The 9,869-nt window shown below is 40.5% G+C and overlaps 1 long non-coding RNA gene across 1 annotated transcript; it reads right to left on the bottom strand.

Annotated features, from left to right (window-relative positions):
* Positions 1-3,896: 3,896 nt before the first annotated feature.
* Positions 3,897-9,294, bottom strand: LOC145543365 (uncharacterized). The gene is made up of 2 exons (XR_014080668.1): positions 5,964-9,294; positions 3,897-4,093 (listed from the first exon to the last, which is right to left on the bottom strand). It is a non-coding gene; the product is annotated as an uncharacterized LOC145543365 (long non-coding RNA).
* Positions 9,295-9,869: the final 575 nt, after the last annotated feature.

Here is a 9,869-nt window from a genome sequence, read left to right as displayed (position 1 = left end):
AGAATATCTATATGTGTATAACTGAGTCGCTTTCAGTCAGTCAGTTCAGTCTCTCAGTCGCGTCTGACTCTTTGTAACCCCATGGACTTCAGCACTCGGGCTTCCCTGTCCATCACCAACTCCTGGAGCTTACTCAAATTCATGTCCATTGAGTTGATGACGCCATCCAACTCTCTCATCCTCTGTCGTCCCCTTCTCCTCCCACCTTCAATCTTTCCCAGCATCAAGGTCTTTTCCAATGAGTCAGTTCTTTGCATCAGGTGGCCAAAGTATTGGAGTTTCAGCTTTAGTATCAGTCCTTCCAGTGAATATTCAGGACTGATTTCCTTTAGGATGGACTGGTTGGATCTCCTTGCAGTCCAAGGGACTCTCAAGAGTCTTCTCCAACAACACAGTTCAAAAGCATCAATTCTTTGGTGCTCAGCTTTCTTTATAGTCCAACCCTCATATCCATATGTGACTTCTGGAAAAACCATAGCTTTGACTAGACAGACCTTTGTTGGCAAAGCAATGAGTTGCTCTGCTGTACAGCAAAGACTGGCATAACATTGTAAATCAACTATACTTCAAGTTTTAAAAAAATTCACTGTTTTAGAAGAAAAAATAACTGTATTAATGTGCTTTTCTCTGAGAGGCTAGATTATTAAAGATTCTTATAAATAAATTGTATGTACACACATATGTAATTTATCTAAACAAAAATTAAAAGTAAAAAAAATGTTTTCAATCAAAACACAATTATAAACTTTGTCATTGCATTGGACCAGAGAAGAATTGATTACACATTTAAATTCAATCCCATTCTGGTTAATCTGTTTTATCTGACAGGGAAGGCTGATGATAATAAGGATCTGAGAAAGACAGAGGTGATCAGATTCCATTTTGGATTAACCCTAAAAAGAATTGATGAACTTGGCTTCTTTTTCCTCCTCAGTCCTCTCCGTGAGGATCAGTCTGATTCATGTCCAATCACTCTTCCAGTTTCCTTAATAATAATAATTATTAATAAAATTTGCCACTGAAACTAGAATATCAACTGGGCATGCATAATAGCCATGCCTAAACTTTGTAATAAAGGTGTTAATCCTTTTACTTTTAAAAGTTACTTTATTGGATGCATATGTAAATAACTGTTCACGTAAGGTCTGTCATATGTATAGCCTTATAAGAAAACTGAAAAATTACAAAATAATTAAACACTAATTTAATGGTGACAAAGCAATGTGAAGTCATTCCAAGGTAGTATGTCAGGGGCAGGATGACATAGAAACCAGTGCTTGGGCTTGAGAGTCAGCCTGCACTGGTTTCCCATCAGCATCTACCAAATTCTTATGAAATGTGTGACTTTGACATATCTATAGACCCTACAAGCATCAGTTTTCTCATCTGTGAAATGGCGACAATTACAGCTACATCCGCCACCAAGATAGTCCCTACAATTCTTGCCTCTTGGTAACCCCTGTGTGGTCACTTCCTATACTGAATAGAGATAACTTGATAACAGATGGGATGTTGCAGAGTGTGTGTGTGTGACTTTCCTAACTGTCTACCTCATGACTTCCACTCGGCTCATTTCTCTGTTGTGGATCTCTTATTTGGGGAAAGTCAGCTACCATGTTACAAGGACATTCAATCAGCCCTATGGGGACATCTACATGGGAAAGAACTGCATCATTTCACCAACCAGTGCCAACTTGCCAGGCATCTGAGTGAGTCTCCTTGGGAGCAGCCCTTTCTGCCCTTGCCAAGGCTTCAGACTGCAGCCCCAACCAACAACACCATGACTGTAATGACATAAGAGACCCTGAGGCAGAACCACCCAGATATGCCGCTTCTCACTTTCTGACCTACAGAGACTGTGAGATAATCAGTGTTTATTGTTTTAAGTCACTACAGTTTGGGTAATTTTTTATGCAACAATAGCTAACCAATACTCTGTCATGATATATTAGTGTCTTTTTGTTTCTTTTACTTTCTGCTCCACCATCAGACAATTGACAGGGCAGGGTCTGGGGACCAGCATCTTTGGAAAGGAAAAGGGATGCTGAGAGCTATAGATACATGTGCTAATTTGTATGTTGGGGGGGGGGATAGGGCATTCCTGGGCTTCCCTTGTAGCTCAGCTGGTAACGAATCTGCCTGCAGTGAGGGAGACCTGGGTTCGATCCCTGGGTTGGGAAGATCCTCTGGAGAAAGGAACGGCTACCCACTCCAGTATTCTGGCCTGGAGAATTCCATGGACTGTATATAGGGTCGCAGAGTCAGACATGACTGAGCGACTTTCACTTTCACTTTTTCAGGGCACTTCTGCTGGGAAGATTTGGTTTTCTCTGTCAGTAGAAAGCATGGAATAGCAGCTAGAGGGAATGACAGGCACTAGAAAATTAAAAAAAAAAAAAAGGAGTAGACAGCATGAATGTGTATTGATCTGGTCTTTTGCCATCAATTCTCTGTGATCTAGGGGTAGAAATGATGAAAATAGCCAGCAACTGGGGAAAGCCTAAGGGAAAGCTGATTAATGGCCAAGCTTATTCAGGGCATTGGCATGGAAGTCTGATGAGCCTAGTAATGTGTGTAACTTATGTGTAATTTCTTCTACGTGAACACTGTGTTTAATGATTTATACTGTAAAATTGCCAATATTTGACCGTCTTAGCCTACAAAAATGTCAGTTTCATATAGTCCAACCTGCATTATCTCTGTGAAGTATAAATCCATCTCTTCCTTGTAGAGGAGTTAGGATGGTTGACTTCATTGAGGAGAAAGAAGCAAATCTCTTAAAGAGATTTTAAGATTAAAGGGCATTTGAATACACTATTTCTCAATGCCTGGGACACAGTAAATTCTTACCATCTTTTAAAATAGATGTACATGCACATGATTTAAAAAGGAAAAGATAGAAAGTATATAGAAGGGAAACAGTCTCCATCTCCATTAATTGTTTTCAGCTACAAGTAGCAGAAACTTGACACAACCAAAACTGGCTTAAATGATAGGGAAATATATTAGTTCATTTATCAAAGAAATGTGAGATAGGGTTCAATGTGAGTTAGTTGAGTTAGCAGCTTAACAGTATCATCAGGGACCAGATTTTTCCTGTCTTTTTACTTTGCTTTCTAGTTCATGGGCTTCAGCCTGAGGCTGATTTCTTGCATAGTTGTAAAATGGAAACAGTTGGCTTCATTCTCCCTTCTTTGTGTCCAGCAGAAGAGAAAAGCTGATGAAAAGTGAAAGCCATTGTCGCTCAGTCATGTCCAACTCTTTGCAACCCATGGACTGTAGCCTGCCAGGCTCCTCTGTCCATGGAATTCTCCAGGTAAGAATACTGGATTAGGCTGCCATTTCCTTCTCCATGGGATCTTCCTGACCCAGGAACCAAACCCGGGTCTCCTGCATTAGCAGGCAGATCCTTTGCTGTCTGAACCACCAGGGAAGCATCCTGTTAATCTCTCCTAAGAGTGAGAAAGCATAATTCCAGAAGCTTGTAGCAATACTATCCTCTCATTTCACCAGACAAAATTGGGTCACATATAACAGGTTACTGTCAAGAAAATGGAACCATATTTATATCAATCAGAGACATCCCTGGAGAAAAAGTCAGTTTTCCAAATGCATTTGGGTAAAATGGATATGATTGAGGCACCCACAATGTTTATTACCTTGGCCCACACCTGCCCCATATGCCCTTTCACAGAAGCAAACGCTATTAGCAATTTCCTGTGCATCCTTCCTTCTGAAGACATTCTATGCACATTTGCTTTAGGAGCCTTTTTTTTTCTATCCTCCTTTTTACAGACATGATAGCATGGTATACTATGCACATGTCTTATTGTGACTAATTTCTTCTTCCCATAATATGTGAGTGATAAACATTTAATTAACAGATGGTAAGAATATTTTGTAAGTTAGATGGTTTTAATCATAATTACCCACTTTGCTTATTTGCCTTTTGTACTCCACTAGCATTATTTTTTTGTTTGTTTGTTTTGTTGTAAGTTTTGTTCAATTCCATTAGGCTAAAGGGGAACAATATGGCTCAGTGGGTAAAGAATCTGCCTAAATGCAGGAAACACAGGAGATGCAGGTTCGATCCCTGGGTCAGGAAGATTCCCTGGAGAAGGAAATGGCAACCCACTCTAGTAGTGTTCTTGCCTAAAAAATCCCAAGGACAGAGGAGCCTGGCAGGCTACAGTCCAAAGGGTTGCCAAGAGTTGGACATGGCTGAGCAACTAAGCACACACGCAAAAAACAAAACACACACACACACACACACACACACACACACACACACACACAAAGGGGAACTAAGGAGGGGTTTTGCCTGGATTGGGATCAGAGTATTAAAAGGCATCAGCAGACCTTGGGTGTGATATGATAGTGGCAGCAGGAAGGAAGGGAATCTCAAGGGTCAGGTGAAATAATGTAACAAAACAACAATAGTGAGGCATGATAAACATACCCCTAGTAACAACCGAGTTAGGTCTGAGTAACAGCCTCTTCACAGCTGAGGATTCTCCTTCAAATGCTAAACCTTATGTTTCTTACTGTTTCAGTAATGCAGATGATTCTCCTACACTTGGTAAGTAAAATTCCAAAGAGCTGCATGAAGAATGGTGTGAGTGTTAAGGTGGGGATGGAGTCTCTGCCACTTACTAATGTCACAATGATAATTGGACATTGGGCAATTTTCTGAAAGTCTCTGTGCTTCATTATCTTCATCTGTAAAAGAGAGCAGTTATCAGAAGGCTGTTGTGATGACTTTGGCTTCTCCGATGGCTCAGTGGGTAAAGAATGTGACTGCAATGAAGGAGACACAGGGGACGCAGGTTCAATCCCTGGGTGGGGAAGATCCCCTGGAGGAGGAAAAGGGCAACCCACTCAAGTGTTCTTGCCTGAAAAACTCCATGGACAGAGGAACCTGGCAGGCTACAGGGCAAGGTGTCACAAAGAGCGGGACACGACTGAGTGACTAAGCACGTTGTGATGACTAAATGAAATATGCGTGCAAAATACCTTGCCTGATGCCTAACAGAGTAGATATTCAATAAATCTAAACAGACATTTGATGGTATGTAATTACTTCTAGAGAAAGAGACCTACTCTTAGTTTTTGATATAACAATGGCTCCCTTGGTACGGTAATTTTAAAAGTAAATTTTATTATGTATAAATGATAGACAATAATATATGTCCATTTTAAGTATAGAGATCAGTGAACTGTGACAAATTAATTCACTCATGTAATCACCACCACAATCACAATAAAGAATACTTTGGGGACATCCTTGGTGGTTTAGTGGTTAAGAATCCACCTGCCAATGCAGGAGACATGGGTTTGATTTCCGGCCCAGGAAGATCCCACATGCCACGGAGCAACTAAGCCTGTGGGCTACAACTATTGAGCCCATGCTCCAGAACAACAGAAGCCGCAATGAGAAGTCCTCGCACTGCAGCAAGAGTAGTCCCCTCTAGCTGCAACTCTTGCAATGAAGACCCAGCGCAGCCAAAAATAAATTAATTTTAAAAAAGATCCATCAGTTTGGCTCTAAGAAAAGAATTAAAACATATTTCATCACCTCAAAAATTCTGTGCCCTTTCAAGTTAATCCACTCTACCTGAGACCCCAGGCCACCACTATTTTGTTTTCTGTAAGTATGTTTTGGGTTTTTAGAATTTTATATAAATGGAATCATATTGTATGCACTTTTCTGTGTCTGGTTTGTTTCATTCAGCATAATGCTTTTGAGACCTATCCACATTTTGCATTACCTGTGGATTATTTTATTGTTGCTGTGCCGTGCTAAGTCACTTCAGTCATGTCCTACTCTTTGGGACCCAATGGACTGTAGCCTGCCAGGCTCCTCTGTCCATGGGATTCTCCAGGCAAGAATACTGGAGCGGGTTGCCATGCCCTCTTCTGGAGGATCTTCCCGACCCAGGGATCGAACCCATGTCTCTTGCGGCTCCCGAATTATAGGTGGATTCTTTACTGCTGAGCCCCTGGAGAAGCCCCTACTTTGTTGTTGAGTAGTACCCAATTGCACAGATAGCCCACAGTTTATTTACTGATTAAACTGTTGAGGGACTCTTGGATTGTTTCCATTTCAGGGCTACTATGAATAAAGCTGCTATGAAAATTCTTTTTGTGGGTACAAGTTCTTGTCTCTCTTGTAAATACCTCTGAATGGAATTATTGAATTATATGGCTTATTATTTAATGTTTGTAAGAAATTGCCAAGTTGCGTCCCAAAGTAGTTGTATATTTTACATTCTCATTAACAACAGATCAGAGTTTGTTATTCCACGTCTTCCCTAACAATTGGTATTGCCAATTTTTTCTAACTTTCACCATTCTAGGAGGTGGTATATAGTTATGGTTTAATTTGGATTTCCCTAAAGACTAGTGCTCAAAGAATGCTCAAACTACCGCACAACTGCACTCATCTCACACGCTAGTAAAGTAATGCTCAAAATTCTCCAAGCCAGGCTTCAGCAATACGTGAACCGTGAACTTCCAGATGTTCAAGCTGGTTTTAGAAAAGGCAGAGGAACCAGAGATCAAATTGCCAACATCCGCTGGATCATCAAAAAAGCAAGAGAGTTTCAGAAAAACATCTATTTCTGCTTTATTGACTGTGCCAAAGCCTTTGACTGTGTGGATCACAATAAACTGTGGAAAATTCTGAAAGAGATGGGAATACCAGACCACCTGACCTGCCTCTTGAGAAACGTGTATGCAGGTCAGGAAGCAACAGTTAGAACTGGACATGGAACAACAGACTGGTTCCAAATAGGAAAAGGAGTACGTCAAGGCTGTATATTGTCACCCTGCTTATTTAACTTCTATGCCGAGTCCATCATGAGAAACGCTGGGCTGGAAGAAACACAAGCTGGAATCAAGATTGCCGGGAGAAATATTAATAACCTCAGATATGCAGATGACACCACCCTTATGGCAGAAAGTGAAGAAGAACTAAAGAGCCTCTTGATGAAAGTGAAAGAAGAGAGTGAAAAAGTTGGCTTAAAGCTCAACGTTCAGAAAACTAAGATCATGGCATCTGGTCCCATCACTTCATGGCAAATAGGTGGGGAAACAGTGGAAACAGTGTCAGACTTTATTTTTTGGGGCTCCAAAATCACTGCTGATGGTAATTGCAGCCATGAAATTAAAAGACGCTTACTCCTTGGAAGGAAGGTTATGGCCAACCTAGATAGCATATTTAAAAGCAGAGACATTACTTTGCCAACAAAAGTCTGTCTAGTCAAGGCTATGGTTTTTTCAGTGGTCCTGTATGGATGTGAGAGTTGGATGGTGAAGAAAGCTGAGCGCCACAGAATTGATGCTTTTGAACTGTGGTGTTGGAGAAGACTCTTGAGAGTCCCTTGGACTTCAAGGAGATCCAATCAATCCATCCTAAAAGAGATCAATCCTGGGTGTTCATTGGAAGGACTGATGTTGAAGCTGAAACTCCAATACTTTGGCCACCTCATGCGAAGAGTTGACTCATTGGAAGAGACCCTAGTGCTGGGTAAGATTGGGGGCAGGAGGAGAAGGGGATGACAGAGGATGAGATGGTTGGATGGCATCATTGACTGGGACATGGGTTTGGGTAGACTCCGGGAGTTGGTGATGGACAGGGAGGCCTGGCGTGCTGCAATTCATGGGGTCGCAAAGAGTCAGACACGATTGAGCGACTGAACTGAACTGAAAGACTAGTGATGTTGAGTACCATTTCATGTGCATTTTGCCAAACATATCTTATTTTATGATGTCATGTGGCTGAACCACACTGGTTCCATTCTGCCAACTGCAGTCAACTGCAATTTAGGAGTACAGTCCTACCCTCTCCCCTTCCCACATGACTGAACTTTAGCTTATTCATAAGCAATGCCCTCAAGCCAGATAAACAAAAGGAGATGAAAGCAATCCAATAGATATTGATAGATGAGGAATCAAGATACTGATAGATGATAGAAATAGGTAGAGAAAATTTTACTCCATTCAAAAGGAAGGAGTTGCCAAGAGAGATGACAGTGCAGAGGAATCCCATGGGGTAGAGAGTTATTCAGCTGGTAGAAACTGATGATGGTAGAATGATGATGGATAGCAAACAGGTTGAGACAAAAGATGAAAATGTAGAAGTGATATTGCTGTTCAAATATACAGGTATGTATGTATGAATCTGTTCTAATCCAGTGTCAATATCTAATGGTCGAAGGGACTTCAACTATGGAAATTTTTTAGGCTCACAAAAAAGGAATAATAACTGATATTACAATAAAGGGCTACAGGGAGAAAGGAATTATCTGAGAATTAGAGATGCCAGAACTATGGGAACTGACCCAGCTCTGGGGCTGGCTGCCAAAGAGAGTGACCAGCAGGCCAACTCATCATACTCCAGGGAGCAGATCATTTCACAGGATGCTCCTTAATAAGATCAAATTTTAAAAAGGAGCATGTATTAAAGAGTAGCACAAACCTACAAGAATTGATACTTATAGACTTAATTTTTGCTTTTAAAAAGAAAATCAAGAATTTTTCAAAAACTGTTTCTTGCTTTTTAAGTAATACTTGTCATAGGAGGGTGAAAAGGAAGAATAAAGTCACCTATATTGATGCTGATGATATAATGCTATCAGATGACAGAGAAAAGTAAAAGTTACCCAACTTTAATTTCATTTCCTTTCTCAAAGAGAATAATTTTTAAATGAAAAATGTAGTATTAACATGATTAAAAGGTTACTGAAATCCAGTGTGGTAAGTGAGCAACCAATTGCTTTCTTTAAGTGAGTTAAACTTTCCAGGCTTCAATGAGTTATCCATGAAAGACTTTGCATAAGTGATTGTAGATTAGTGGCAGTCAGCTTTGGAAAACCAGAGAAAAATAAGAAATGCCAAGGACTGAAGAAGGGCAAATATTGTCTTGATTTTCAAATAGTAAAAAAGCAACAGGAGCAGGGCAGAGTTTGAGTTACTGGTAAATTTAACATTGCCTAGAATGAATTTTCAACCAATTGTTTCAACAACAGGGAAAGAAATTGAGCTTATAAATCACAATATCAACTTTTTTCTTGTTTCCTTATATAGCTACCAAAGTCTCCATGGGGAAATAAACATTACAGCAGGTGTTTCAAATAAAAAAATTAATAAACAAAAAACCTCTTAAATAAAGGATAGAACTGTAAACACTTCCTAGTCTAGTATAATCACCAAATCAGCAGCGCCAGCATCACCTGGGAGACTGATGGAACCAAAGGTACCAGGTCCCACACCAGACCTACTGATTTTAGAATCTGCATTTTAACAAGATCTCCAAGTGATTCATATGTATGAAAATTTGAGAAGCACTGAAGTCAAACAAATAAGGGATGGCAAGTCACCCAAAGACTAATAAAATTAAGAAATCATTATCACCCTTAGGACTGAAGGAAAACAAAGGGAGGAAATTGTGAGACTGGAACTGGTCAATCTATTTCAAAAAAACACTGAATTGTATACTTTAAATGAGTAAATAGTATGATATGTGAGATGTGAGAGACCATAAAAAAAGCCTGAGCGTTGTGGTGCTGGAGAAGACTCTGGAGAGTCCCTTGGACTGCAAGGAGATCAAATCAGTCAATCCTAAAGGAAATCAACCCTGAATATTCATTGGAAGGACTGATGCTGAAGCTGAAACTCCAATACTTTGGCCACCTGATGGGAAGAAGTGACTCATTGGAAAAAACCCTGATGCTGGGAAAGATTGGGGGCAGAAGGAGAAGGGGACAGCAGAGGATGAGATGGCTGGATGGCATCACTGACTCGATGGACATGAGTTTGAGCAAACTCTGGGAGACAGTGGAAGACAGAGGAGCCTGGTGTTCTGCAGT

This window comes from Giraffa tippelskirchi, chromosome 1 (genome assembly GCF_054371585.1).
Source record: "Giraffa tippelskirchi isolate mGirTip1 chromosome 1, T2T-mGirTip1v1.2.pri, whole genome shotgun sequence".
Classification (NCBI taxonomy): domain Eukaryota; kingdom Metazoa; phylum Chordata; class Mammalia; order Artiodactyla; family Giraffidae; genus Giraffa; species Giraffa tippelskirchi.
The sequence above is the reverse complement of the archived record's forward strand: the minus strand, read 5'-3'. Positions and strand labels throughout refer to the sequence as shown.